The sequence below is a fragment of the Mustela nivalis genome (genome assembly GCF_964662115.1).
Source record: "Mustela nivalis genome assembly, chromosome: 4".
Lineage (NCBI taxonomy): Eukaryota > Metazoa > Chordata > Mammalia > Carnivora > Mustelidae > Mustela > Mustela nivalis.
In genome coordinates this window covers 87,562,424-87,573,398 of record NC_139023.1, presented here as the reverse complement: position 1 = coordinate 87,573,398, position 10,975 = coordinate 87,562,424, and the positions used below count along the sequence as shown (strand labels likewise).

Below are 10,975 nucleotides of genomic sequence, written 5' to 3'. Positions count from 1 at the left end.
AAAAAAAAAAAGACATAATGCCAAAAGGGAGACAAAAACAATAGATGAGATAATGGATTTAAAAAAATGCACTTGAAAAATTTACAAATTGTACCCTCATTTCCAAAGTTCATTGTCCTTTAAAAATCTACCTGCCCCATTCCAGTATCAGAGGACTGAAGGAAAAAAAAAATTAGCCTTTCAGTTTGCACATGAATCTCTAACCTGGAAATGCATGAACAGGAATATGACGTTGCATTACATAACTGACTCATTCCCACTGATGGACCACTCTGACAGAGTCTCATCAGAAGCCAGAGAAAATGGGAAGAAAGAGTTACTGAAAGCCACCAGAAAGTATCCTATTCAGTAAAAACTGATTGAGTAAACCATTTCTAACGATTGAATTGACCTGGCACATTTGTGTTACTGAAATTTTAGCAAATGCTACTTCTAGGTCTCCAACATGCTCACTCCCTTTAAAACTATATTATATTTCCATACGCATGGGAAAACTGTTACATCAATCATTTATGTGGTCTCTGAGTTATACTTTGCCAATCAGAAAACAATATTAGTCATTAAGGAGTATTTTCAAAGGGATAATAAGTTCCCCAAAACTAATCCCAAAGGGAATACTCATTCTTGACCTTCTCTATACAAAGTGTTTTATGTACAAGTGAGATCCAGCACATTTCCTTCATAGTCCAGGCCAGGTTTAAATCTGAGTGGTTGCATTCTGCTATTTCATTAAAATCCTGCCAATTCAAATGAAGTAGCACTTTCTCAAGGGATGAAAAACAAGTACAGGGTTCCTACAGAAGATTATTTTGACATTTTATCTCCTGTGCCTGCATGTTTTATGAAGAATACATTTTCAGAATCACATACCCAAGAAATGCTATTTTCAGTTCTCTCTTTTAATTCTCTGGAGTTATTATGTGCTTCTTTTGAAGCTGGCTTCCCCTTTGATCTGCCTCACTCATAGAAAGATGCAAGAACCACTCTCCCTAATTCCACCACTTGCCCCAGAGACACAGCTAATCAACCCCTTCATTATTTTGCATTTCACACGGTATCAATCGATAGATACCTATTTCTGAAACTACCATTTCCCATTATAATTGTTCCAGTATGCCTGAGAATGTCTGAAATGCCAGGCAAAAAAAAAAAAAAAAAAAATTCCTTCTACATGCTTTATTAGTAAACACCAGATTACATATTTCAAATGTTATATGTCACTTGTTTATGAACATGGAGATTTCCTGGACCATCATCAACTTTGAAAGCCTGGCCACCTAAAGTATAGGCAAAAATGAGAGAAGGTGCTGCTTTGCGATCTTAGATACAGCTATGATATTGCTGGATGCCCTGACTCTGGTTCTCTCCATAGCAGTAAGTGAATAGCAGTGAACTAGAAAAAAGATACAAGGAAGGTTGTTTCTCTTCGCTCTGGATTAGTAATGATACTTAATCATCCCAATTAGGGGAATACTGAGCTTCATTCTACAGTTCCGGCTCTCTGCACTGAGAGAGTAATGCATTTCTTGCTTCACTTTCTCTATTACTACAATTCTAGTGTTTGGTTTTGCCCCTATGCAAAGCATCTGGGGTGCCAGCACTTACTGACTGATTTTCTGCAGAAGGCTCTGCTGACAATCATTCCACATTCAAAAGTATTTATTGCCTACTCCATGCCTGTTCTAGACAATAAGAATAGACCAGTAAGCAAAACAGACAGGCCTATCTTTCATCCAATATATTTTGAAATTTCAATGCTTCTTGATTCCCACATTATTGCTTCTTTCACAGTCTTCCCTAAACCTGTCCTATATCTGCACTCTATCTCCCAGCTAAATTCCTCCCTTACACTGTGGAAAGGTGACTGGGTTTAAACTCTTTTTAGCAGGGATTTGGAGGTTTGTAATTGACACTGTTCTAACAGAGACTCCTGATTTAAATGATCAAATTTCACTACACGAGTTAGGCCATCTTTCCCTAATTTACAGAATGGTAGTAATCCCCATGATTTAGTTTTCTCTCCATCTTCATATAGTTAGGGTTAGTGATGCTTAAATTGGAATATATATTTGGCATGAGGGAGGGAGAATTTTACAAGATATCTAACCCTAGGGGCACCTGGGTGGCTCAGGTCATGATCTCAGGGTCCTGAGTTTAAGCCCCACATCGGGCTCTTTGCTCAGCAGGGAGCCTGCTTCCTGCCCCCCAACCACCTCTGCCTGGTTCTCTGCCAACTTGTCATCTCTGTCTGTCAAATATATAAAGAAAATCTTTAAAACAAGCAAACAAATAAATGAAAACAGCCCAATTGTCCATCTGCCTTAGATACATGAATAAATTGTGGTTTTATACAATAGTATAATTATACAGTAATGAGAATGAACAACTATAAGCATACTCCACAATATAGATCAATTTTACACACAGAATATTGAGCAACAGAAGTCAGAGCCAAAAAGAGTATATACTTCAACTATTCCCTTTACATAAAGTTCAAATATTGACAGAACTCATCTTCAGTATTAGAAGATAGAACAGTGACTTACCCATGGTGGGGGCAAGGGCATAACTACAAAGATATGAGGGAAGTTTCAGGGCTGCTGATTAGATTCTGCTTCTTGACCTGAGAGCTGGCTACACAGATGTGTTCTTTTCCTGAAAAATCATTGATATATAAACTTAAAACATGTATTTTCCCACATACAGTTTATATTTCGATAAAATTTATAAAAATAAAATCATTTTAAAGAACCTAAACAGATTTTCTAATCTAAGGTGATATAATGATCAGTCTTAAGTGAGAAACAACAGATGCTACTTTAACGATCTCTCACAACATGACCCAAATACCAGGGGACATCTGCTGCAGTGAAAATTCTTTTCCCTCTCAGGTCAACAAGGAAGTTATGTTTAAAAGCACTTGGGAAGTTCCTCCTCTACCCCTCAGGTGGGAAGGCTCAGAGAAGGGAGGCATCTCTACAGCCACCCTCTTGGCCCTAATGGAATTCTTAAAGGTTGGAGACCCCGTAGAAGTGGACAAAGGCTGTGGCTACCAAGGGACAGGGGAAATCTGATGAGAATGGAATCCTAGGTCTAATTTTCTAGGCAAGAATATGGTCAGGAATTCAAGCAGCATAAAGGCCAGCTCCAGTGATGTACATCACAGCCCTAAGGAAGAACCAGCCCATCTGGCCCACTGGCCTTGACAAAGCCCTCAGCGATAGTGAAGTGCATGGTGGGCTCAACACTGCTCAAGCCAAGTCCCAGGAACCCTCCTGCCCTTGTCTGCCAGTGTCTAGGAGCCACAAACCAGTCCCACTGTGCTACAGTGATGGCAGAAACGTCTAGGACACAGACGATGGAGAGACGAATGAGCCACAGCTGTGGGGAGCAGGAGAAGGAGTCATAGAGCCAGGAGACAAAGCTCCCCATCATCAGCAGAGCAATCCCTGAATAATACAGTTTGGAAAAAAAATCAGAGAGGCTTTTTCTGAATGACAACAGATGGTGGGAGAGAGCTAGGAGAAGATGAAGCAGAGCACTGCACCCAAAAAGAACATCCCCAAAATCGCCTTCTCCTGTAGAGGGGCCTTGAAGTACACACTTGGTCTGAGCATGGTCAAGATTCCCAAAAAGAGAAAGCACAAAACCAAGCAGATGGATCCAGATAATGCCATTTTGTGTATGGATGCGGAAAATGCTCTTGAAGCAAGCCTGGAAGGAAGGTCTCGGTGGTCTAGGGTCATGTAGCAAGTAGTCCTTGTCCTTCAGCCAGTCAGGGAATATGCGTCGTATCGGGTGACCCTCAGAATTCCTCCCAGAGCTTCTACCCAAACTCCTCCAACTTCCCATGGCATGGTGGGCTTGCAGGGGAAGTACTAGTACCTACCCATCCACCCCTTCTTCCTGGGACAGGGGGCATGCTTGCTCTTCTTCAGCGACCATGGGCAGGTTCCGCTGGGGGACAGTCCCCTATGCCACATCCTTCAGCCCTGGAGGTGGCCTGTGGCTGAACAGCTGCAGATCGTTAGCGCCTTCCCCTGCAACAGTGAAATTAAACCTTACCTAATGACTGACAATCAGTGACTATGAAGAAAGTCATCTACCAAAGCCTTATAGTAATAGTCAAGAAAACAGAAAAGTTGGATGGTGTGAAAATCAATGTAAAAGTGGAAGCAATTTTCTCTGCATTTTTATATTTGAGAACCAGTTTTAAAATTGATAGATTAATCATTTAAGTAGCTGTATGTATTATAATGGCATTGACCATCAGACTCAGATTATCTATCACACATTGCCCATTCATTCTAACATTAAAAATAAATTTGAAGAATGACAGTTTTGGTATGTAATATTATGAATGAAAAGTTAATCAAATTCTAAAGCTAAAATTAAAATAAAAAAGGCTTTCAGAACATTGCTAGGTACAAAAAGAAGGAACTAGAAGAACAGAGTGGGAGAAGAGATGAGACTAAAGCAGAAGACACCAGGATTCTAGCTCTGTGAGAGCCTGTGGTCACCTCATCTCACCTCATTTCTCCTTCCACCAAGGGCACTTTATGTTCCAAATCTGCTTCAGCAATTTCATTTTCCCGAACTCATTATGCTCTTTGATGTCAAGTGGTCCCTCTTCATTGCATGTATCCCTCACTCCTAGCGACCTGACAAACATTCACTCTAAATTCTGACTCCACACAGCTTCCTGAAGCTTTTTCCAAATCCCCCACATTTCCCCTCTAACTTTGCTGGAATGCACAACTCTTCCTTCCATGCCCACACACTACTCTTCCCCACATTGTCACAGCCCCTTTATCTATCTAAACACTTATTTTTATACTTGTTTTGTCCCCAGGTCATTCGAGTATTAGAGCAATAGCTTGCAGGCACCTCGGACTCATGTTTGCAGCCATGACCATGGAACACAGTGTCCATGTCGGTTATTACAACCCAGACACCGTGTTCAGTGAAGATTTCTTGAATTCACGAACCGGTTATCAGAATACTGTTCAACTGAAAATCTAACACGCTCAAATTAAATCTGCTACACCAGAGAACATGAATTTAGTTAGATTTAGAGCAAAGTTTTTAACTCTGGGTTTTTAAGACCTCATTCTAGCCGTGAGTGTTAAGGAGTTCTTTCTGCCACACAACCATCAATTAAGGATAGTAAGTAAAAGGGGGTTGAATCTTCACAAGCAAACAATTTAATAGCATCAAAATGTATAGCTTAAGAGATTTGAAACATATCATAGAATACAAGAAATAGCTCTGAGTTCTCTGAAGTTCCCTGAACAGTCCAAGCATGTAGGTTAGAACCAAAAAACACCTAATTTTTCTCTTTTAAGCCTATTTCACAATCCAAACCTTTGGCCCCACCCACAATCATTTTTTTTAAAGATTTTTATTTATGTATTTGAGAGAGGGGGAGAGAGAACGAGCTGGAAGAGGGGCAGAGATGGAGGAAGACACTGGCTCCCCACTGAGCAGAGAGCCCAATATGGGGCTGGATTTCAGGACCCTGGGATCATGACCTGAGTGGAAGACAGACACTTAATCGACTGAGCCACCCAGCTGCCCCCAGGCAATCATTCTTTTAAGTTTAAAGTATAACCGTGTGTTCTTAACAAATGTATGATGTTGTTTTCATTTGCCCTTTTTATAGTTTCTTAAGTCAAAACCTGCAGGGTTTGCTTCGAGTCCTTTTTTTCTGATACAGGCATTTTAGAACATTAAATTTCATCCAAAGTACAACTTTACTATTTTTATTTGTTTAACATAAACAAGTTTTATTTTCTTATTTGCATTCTTTTTTTTAACTTATTTTAATGTTGATGGGGGTCAACATCTTTATTTTTATTTATTTTTATTGTGTTATGTTTGTCACCATGCAAAGTACGACTTTAAATACTGCCCACAAATGATGCTATATTGGATTTCCATCAAAAGTGTATTATTTTGTTTTCCAATATGAGGAGATTTTTCAGATATCTTTCTGTGACTGATTATTGATTAAGTCCTCTGTGGTTAGAGAATATACTTGGGATGACTTTGGGTGTTTTTAAATGTATTGATACTTAAATTATGACCCACTGTATAATCTATCTTGATAACTGTTCCCTGTTACTTGACAAGGATGTATTTTCTAGTGTTAATTTGAGTGTTCGATCAATGTCCATTAGGTCAAGTTAGTTGATAGAATGATTTAAGTGGTTTGTTTCCTTACTACTTTTCTATTCTAGCAATTACTAAAACACGGATACTGAAATCTACAACTGTAATTATTGTGTTGTCTATTTCTCCTTGGATTCATCAGTTTCTTGCTTCATATATTTGTGAAGCTCTGTTAGTAGCTGCATAAACATTTAGGATTGTTACATCTTCATGATGAATTGATACCTTTAGCATTCTGAAAAGGCCCTCTTTATCTGTGATAATAGTTTAATCTTAAATCTACTTTATCTGATAGGAATATAGCAGTCTAGCTTTCTTTAGAACAGAGTTAGGATGGTTTCTCTATCTCATCCTTAAGTCTTAATCTATTTTTGTCTATATATTTCAAATGGGTTTCTTATACACAGTGTACAGTTGGGTCTTTTATTTTTCCAATCTGACAAATTTGCCTTTAATTGACAGGCTCAGACCACCTATGCTTAAAATGATTAGCAATATGTTTGGATTTAAATCTTTCATCTTGTAATTTGTTTTCTATTTGTACCATCAAGTCTGCCTCCAAGAGATACTATCCCACCACATGTATGCTAAGAATCTTATAATAATATACTCCTATTTCTCTGTTCTTGGGCTTTTGCTTTGTTGCCATACAATTTCCTTCTACATATGTTATAAAACCCCAAAACACATATATACTTTTGCTTTAAACAGTCAATTATCCTTTAGAGAAATTTTAAATAACAAGAAAAAACTATGTTTACCCACATGGTTACTATTTCCAGTGCCCTTCATTTATTTGTGTAGCTCCAAATTTCCATCTGGTATCATTTTCCCTATGCCTCAAAGATTTTCATTAACATTTTTATACTGAAGATCTACTACTGATAAATTCTTTCAGTTTTTGTATGTTTGAAAAGGTACTTGTTCTCATTTTTGAAAGTTATTTTCACAAGTATCTAAATCTAGGTTGGCAGTATTTTCTTTCAGTCTCTCCAGTTTTACTCCACTTCTAGCTTGCATTGTTTCTGATGAAAAATTCTCTATGAATTTAATCTCTATTTATTTGTATGTAAGGAGTCTTTTTTTTCTGGCTACTTTCTTAAGGTTTTTCTATCAATCATCATTTTTAACCAACTGGATTCTAATGTGTCTTGGTGTGGTTTCCTTTATGTATCTTGTGCTGGGGTTGAGTATCTCAGATCTCAATTCAGGTTCCACCTGGGGGAATTTTCCCTTGTTTCCTACCTCTTGAGGATTACTGTTTCTTGTTTCAAAGTTTTATATCTTAACTTACTGTATATGTTTCAAAGTGTATTAAAACCAACTTTTGAACATCACTTTCTCATATATTTTTTCCTGTTAGTTGTTTTAGGGAAAAAGGTAAATCTAGCCCTTGCTACCCCATCTGATTGGAAGCAGAAGTCCCACCTTTATGGTTTATAGCAGCATAATGAAATGTCATTTTAATTCACATTTTTGCAAATTAAAAATGAGCTTGAGTATCTCTTCATATGTATGGTGGCCTTTTTGTTTCTTTCTCTGTAAATTGACTATTTGTATCTTTTGTTCATTATTCTTTTGTTTTTTGGGAACTTATTTTACAGCTTCTTGAATATTTTAGATATTCAATTCTAATCAATGTTATATATCCAAAACAGTACCTCCATTCCATCATCTAATTCATAACTATTTATTTTTTTTTATTTCTTTTCAGCGTAACAGAATTCATTGTTTATGCACCACACCCAGTGCTCCATGCAATACATGCCTTCCCTAATACCCACCACCTGGTTCCCCCAACCTCCCACCCTCCACCCCTTCAAAACCCTCAGATTGTTTTTCAGAGTCCATAGTCTCTCGTGGTTCATCTCCCCTTCCAATTTCCCTCAAATTCCTTCTCCTCTCCATCTCCCTATGTCCTCTATGTTATTTGTTATGCTCCACAAATAAGTGAAACCATATGATAACTGACTCTCTCTGCTTGACTTATTTCACTCAGCATAATCTCTTCCAGTGCTGTCCATGTTGATACGAAAGTTGATGGATCCTTTCTGATGGAGGCATAATACTCCATAGTGTATATGGACCACATCTTCTTTATCCATTCATCCATTGAAGGGCATCTCGGTTCTTTCCACAGTTTGGCGATCATGGCCATTGTTGCCATGAACATTAGGGTACAGATGGCCCTTCTTTTCACTACATCTGTATCATTGGGGTAAATACCCAGTAGGGCAATTGCAGGGCCATAGGGAAACTCTATTTTTAATTTCTTAAGGAATCTCCACACTGTTCTCCAAAGTGGCTGCATCAATTTGCATTCTCACCTCAGTAATAGACAGATCATCCAAGCAGAAAATCAATAAAGAAACAAGAGCATTGAATGACACATTGGACCAGATGGACCTCATAGATATATACAGAACATTTCACCATAAAACAACAGAATACTCTTTCTTCTCAAGTGAACATGGAACCTTCTCCAGAAGAGACCACATACTGGGTCTCAAATCAGGGCTCGACCAATACGAAAAGACTGAGATTATTACCTGCATATTCTCAGATCACAATGCTTTGAAACTGGAGCTCAATCACAAGGAAAAGTTTGGAAGGAAGTTAAACACCTGGAAGCTAAAGACCACCTTGCTTAAGAATGCTCTAATCAACCAGGAGATCAAAGAACTTAAACAATTCATGGAAACCAATGAGAATGAAAACACTTTGGCCCAAAGCCTTGGGAATGAAGACATTTTGGACCCAAGGCAGTCTTAAGGGGGAAATACATAGCCATACAAGCCTCCCTCAAAAAAATTGAAAAATCCAGAATAAATTAGCTGTCTCTACACCTTAAAGAACTGGAGAATCAATAACAAATTAAGCCAACTCTACACTCAAGAAGGGAAATAATCAAGATTAGAGCAGAGATCAATGAGATAGAAACTAGAGATACAGTAGAACATATCAACGAAACTAGAAGCTGGTTTTTTGAAAGAATCAATAAGATCAACAAACCATTGGCCACACTAATCCAAAAGAAAAGAGAGAAAGCTCAAATTAATAAAATTATGAATGAAAAGGGAGAGATCACAACTAACACCAAGGAAATAGAAACAATCATCAGAAATTATTATCAACAGTTATATGCCAATAAGTTAAGCAACCTAGATGAAATTGATGCATTCCTGGAAAACTATAAACTCCCAAAATTGAACCAGGAATAAATTGATAACCTGAATAGACCAATATCTAGTAAAGAGATTGAAGTGGTGATCAAAAACCTTCCAAAAAAGACAAGAGCCCAGGACCTGATGGATTCCTTGGGGAGTTCTTCCAAACTTTCCAAAGAAGAAATAACACCTATTCTCCTGAAGCTGTTTCAAAAAATTGAAGCAGAAGGAAAACTTCCAGACTCTTTCTATGAAGCCAGCATTACCCTGATCCCCAAACCAGGCAAAGGTTCAAGCAAAAAGGAGAATTGCAGACCAATATCACTAATGAATATGGATGCTAAGATTCTTAACAAGATCCTAGCAAACAGGATCAAACAGCACATTAAAAAGATTATCCACCATGACCAGGTAGGATTCATCCCTGGGTTACAGGGATGGTTCAACATTCGCAAATCAATCAACATGATGAACAAATCAATAAGAGAAGAGAGATGAACCACATGGTCTTCTGAACTGATGCAGAAAAAGCATTTGACAAAATCCAGCATCGGTTCCTGATTAAAACGCTTTAAAGTATAGGGATAGAGGAAACATTCCTGAACTTCATAAAATCTATCTATGAAAAACCCACAGCAAATATCATCCTCAATGGGGAAAAAGCTCACAGCCTTCCCGTTGAGATCAGGAACACAACAAGCATAACTATCTATTTATTAATAACTATTCCATTCTTCAACTGCTTAACAACTATCCATCTAATTTTTATTTAATTTAAATCATAAATTTGTTGCATAATTTGTTTTTATAGGTTTCTTTAATAAATTCTATGATTTGTCCCTAGTTTACAAAGAATCTCCAACATATTCTCCTATTGACTAATTTTGCCTTTACATTTAACACTTTAGTTCCTCTTGAGGTTGATTGTTATATAAGCTGTCATATATTTTATTCCAGATAGTGTTTCCTATACCAGTTAAAGTATCTCTTCTTTCCCCATTTATTTGTGGTGCCATGCTTTTGTATCTTATTGTAAAAGAATGAACTTTTGTTTTGAGAAGTCTTTTTCTGTCTGCTGGTCAACTGTTGAGCCAATACCTTACTGTTGCTATTATGTTGGCTTTATAGGTTTTTGGTTTTTGTTTTGCAAAACCCTATTTTATATTTTTAAATTTTATTTTATTTTTGTGTTCTAAGATTCATTGTTTATGTACCACACCCAGTGCTCCATGCAATACATGCCGTCCTTAATACCCACCACCAGGCTCACCCAACCACCAACCCCATAACCGTCCCCTCCCCTCCAAAACATTCAGTTTGTTTCTCAGAGTCCACAGTTTCTCATGCTTTATCTCCCCCTCCAATTTCCTCCAATTCACTTTTTCTTTCCTTCTCCTAATGTTTTCCAGATTATTCCTTATGCCCCACAAATAAGTGAAGCCATATGGTAACTGACTCTCTCTGGTTGGCTTTATAGTTCTTTTTTTAGTCACAATAGCTAATAGGTATTAAAAACCTCAAATAAATCCAAGTAGACTTCTGACTGTGGAGAATTTACTTCTTTATGCTAGGGAATCATCCCTTAAAAGACCAGGTATCCCTGTATTTACTCAGATCAACTTTTATGGCTTTTATTA

The 10,975-nt window shown here is 37.7% G+C and overlaps 1 pseudogene across 1 annotated transcript; it reads right to left on the bottom strand.

Moving 5' to 3' along the window:
* Window positions 1-3,008: 3,008 nt before the first annotated feature.
* On the bottom strand, window positions 3,009-3,852 carry LOC309863116 (adiponectin receptor protein 1 pseudogene; annotated as a pseudogene). Its single transcript has one exon. The product of its transcript is annotated as an adiponectin receptor protein 1 pseudogene (transcript).
* Between the last annotated feature and the right edge of the window lie 7,123 nt (window positions 3,853-10,975).